The sequence below is a fragment of the Oratosquilla oratoria genome, chromosome 1 (assembly GCF_046742065.1).
Source record: "Oratosquilla oratoria isolate Oo_2021 chromosome 1, ASM4674206v1, whole genome shotgun sequence".
NCBI lineage: Eukaryota > Metazoa > Arthropoda > Malacostraca > Stomatopoda > Squillidae > Oratosquilla > Oratosquilla oratoria.
In genome coordinates this window covers 99,852,862-99,856,632 of record NC_134777.1, presented here as the reverse complement: position 1 = coordinate 99,856,632, position 3,771 = coordinate 99,852,862, and positions in this window count along the sequence as shown.

The window sequence follows — 3,771 nt, the reverse complement described above, 5'->3', positions numbered from 1 at the left end:
ATTTCTCTTCTCCTCCTACTCGCAATTTGTGTTTCTTTTCCTCCTTTTCCTCTTCCTCCTCCTCCTCATCAGTTGCCTCTTCCTGCTGCTCTTTCTATCCGCCATTCTCTTTCTTCCCACTTCTATTTTTCTTCCTATTCCTCTTTATATTCGCTCTCCTCTTCGTCCCTCTCTTCATTACTTCCTCCCTTCTCCCTCTGCTCCTTTTCCACATCCTCTTCTTCCACCTCCTCTCTTATCTTCTCTCTCTCTTCTTCCTTTTTATTATGTTCCTCTTTTCTCTTCTCCTTCGTTATTTCCATTCTTCTTATACTTTTGTTTCTCAATCGTCCTCCATCCCTTTCCCCTCCTCTTCCTCCTGTTCTTTGTCTTCCTCACATTCATCCTCTTCCGCTTTTATGTACTTCATGCCTTTACCCTTCCAGTCCTCCTGGTATTGCTGTTCTCATCGTTTCCCCTCCCCATCCTCCTTACATTCTCTCCTTTCCATCCACATAACCCCACCTACTTTCTTGGATTCTTGTTTCTCCTCCTCCCCTTGTTCCTCCTTCTTCCCTCTCCGGATACTCCTCCTCTTCCTCCTCTTCCTCTTCTTCCTCCTCCTCCTCTTCCTCCTCCTCCTCCTCCTCCTCCTCCTCCTCCTCCTCCTCCCCCTCTTCTTCGTCATCAAAGTTATCCTTGGCCTGCTTCTCGTCCTCCTCTTCCTCCTCCTACCCATTCCCTCTTCTTCGTCATCGACGTTCTTTTCGTCCTATTTCTCCACCGGTTTCTTCTGCTCTTGCACCTGCTTCCATTCCTACTACTACTATCACTACTACTATTTTTATTACTACTACTAATATTTCGTTACTCATTCTTCCATCTGCCCAAACCACCCCAATACTCTTTCATCCACCTTATCTCCCAACTCCCTTTCCAGCACCGCTCTCCTCCTCACCTCCTCGTTTCTCACTCTATCCAGCCTAGTAACCCCTATCATACTTCTCAAGCACCTCATCTCAAACACATTCAAACTCCTCCTCTCTTCCTTTCTTATGTTTCATGTTTCTGCCCCATACAGTGCTGTTGGCACAATCACTCCTTCATACAATCTCCTCTTAGCATCCATTCCCAAATGTCTATTTCTCATTACACTTTTTAATCCCCCAAGGCATTTACTTGCTTCTCTCAATCTACATTCTACCTCCACCTCCACTCCTCCCTTTCTCACCACATTCGCACCCAAGTATCTAAAACTATCCACTTCCTCCAGTCTCTCTCCCTTAATACTCACTTCCAATTTGCTGCCACATTCTCCCCTTGTATATCTCATCGCCTTAATTTTACCCACATACATCTCAACTTCCTTCTTTCACAGCCCTTCCCAAACTCTCTCATTAACTTCCGTAATCCCTCTTTTGTTCCTTCCACAAGCGCAGTGTCGTCAGCAAAAACACAACTGGTTTATCTCACATTATACTCCATTTTCTTTAACCACCTCCAATCCCCGGCCCATTACCCTTGTGTTTACCTCTCACACCACCCCATGCATGTAAAAATTGAAAAGTCAAGACGACATAACACATCCCTAGCGAAGTCCCACCTTTACCTCAAACCACTCACTCTCTCCATTTCTGATTCTAACACAGGCTCTATCACTCTCGCAAAAACTCTTGACTGCTCTTAACAGCTTTCCTCCTACCCCATATATCTGCAATACCTCCCGCAGTGTCTTCCTGTCTACCCTGTCATAAGCCTTTTCGAAACCCATAGAGGCCCAAAAAACATCCTTACCTTTTCCTAAAGCTTTCTCACGTATCTGCCTTACCACAAAGATCTGATCAGCGCAACCCCTACCTGTCCTAAACCCACACTGTTCCTCACGAATTACTCCTTCTATTCCTCTCCTAATCTTCTCAATCAAAACCCTCCCATAAGCCTTCCCAACTACACAAAAAAACAACTGATCACCATGAAACTACTACACTCACGCTTGTTCCCTTTTCCCTCGTAAAATGGAACTACAGGCCCTCCTAAATTCCTCCGGCACCCTACCCTTTTTAAGAATTAAACAACCTCACCAGCCAGTCCATCATCACTATATCTCCCTTTTTATTAGACAATCCATAGGACACCCATCCAACACAGGTGTCTTACCGACTTTCATAATTTTAACAACTGCTTTCACCTCCTCTTTCCTTATTTCTCTTCCATTTTCTCACTCATTCTTGTCATTTTCTTAGCGCTTCCCACGACAGATACCTTTCCCTCGCTATCCTCCTTCTCATTTAGCAACTCCCTAAAATACCCCGCCCATCTTCCTCTTACTGCCTTCTCTTCCATTATTATCTTGCCATCTGCTCCTTTTACCTTTTCTTCTCTACTTGATTCGCCTCCTCTTCATATCTTAATTATAGTAATAATGATAATAATAATGATAATAATGATAATAATAATAATAACAATAATAATAATAATAATAATAATAATAGTAATAATAATAATAATAATAATAATAATAATAATAATAATGATGATAATAATAATAATAATAGTAATAATAATACTAATGATAATAATAATAATAATAATAATAATAATAATAATAATAATAATAATAATAATAATAATAATAATAATAATAATAATAATAATAATAATAATAATAATGATAATAATAATAATGATAGTAATGTTGATGATAATGATAATAATAATGATAATAATAATAGTAATAATAATAGTAATGATAATAATAATAATAATACTAATACTAATAATAATAATAATAATGATAATAATAATAATAATAATAATAGTAATGATAATATGATAATGATAATAATAATATTAATAATAATATCAATAATAATAATGATAATAGTAATGATAATAATATTAATAATAATAATAATAATAATAATAATAATAATAATAATAATAATAATAATAATAATAATAATAATAATAATAATAATAATGATAATAATAAACGATAATAACAATAATAATAATAACAATAATAATAATAATAATAATAATAATAATAATAATAATAATAATAATAATAATAATAATAATAATAATAATAATAATAGTAATAATAATAATAATAATAATAAATAATAATGATAATAATAGTAATAATAATAATAATAATAATGATAATAATAATAGTAATAATAATAATAGCAATAATAATAATAATAATAATAGTAATGATAATAATAATAATAACGATAATAATAATAATAATAATAATAATAATAATAATAATAATAATAATAATAATAATAATAATAATAATAATAATAATAATAATAATAATAATAATAATAATAATAATGATAATAATAATAATAATAATAATAATAATAATAATAATAATAATAATAATAACGATAATAATAGTAGTGTGGATTGGTGGTAAAGGGAACACGGGCTGAAGGAAATACTTTTATTCCTAAGTAGTTTCGCCTGAGTGACTTTTAAAGAGGAATAGTGCTCGAGGTCATGCTGGCAAATTTTTACATAAGAAATGAGGGAGACAAAGGGATGTGGCGACGTGGCTTACCCGAATACCCATCAACGCCGCCTGCTGTTCGGTCGTCGCTACCGGTGGACGAAATATCAATTGGGGGAACAATTTTAATCACATTTTCTAGTGACTTAGATTTATCTGCCAATTTTAAGCCGTTTTTTCATGCTAATTTCAAATATATAATCCATTTTTACCTACATGCTATAGTTATACTGCAATTCTTATTTTCTCGTTTCCCCGAAAACTGTCCT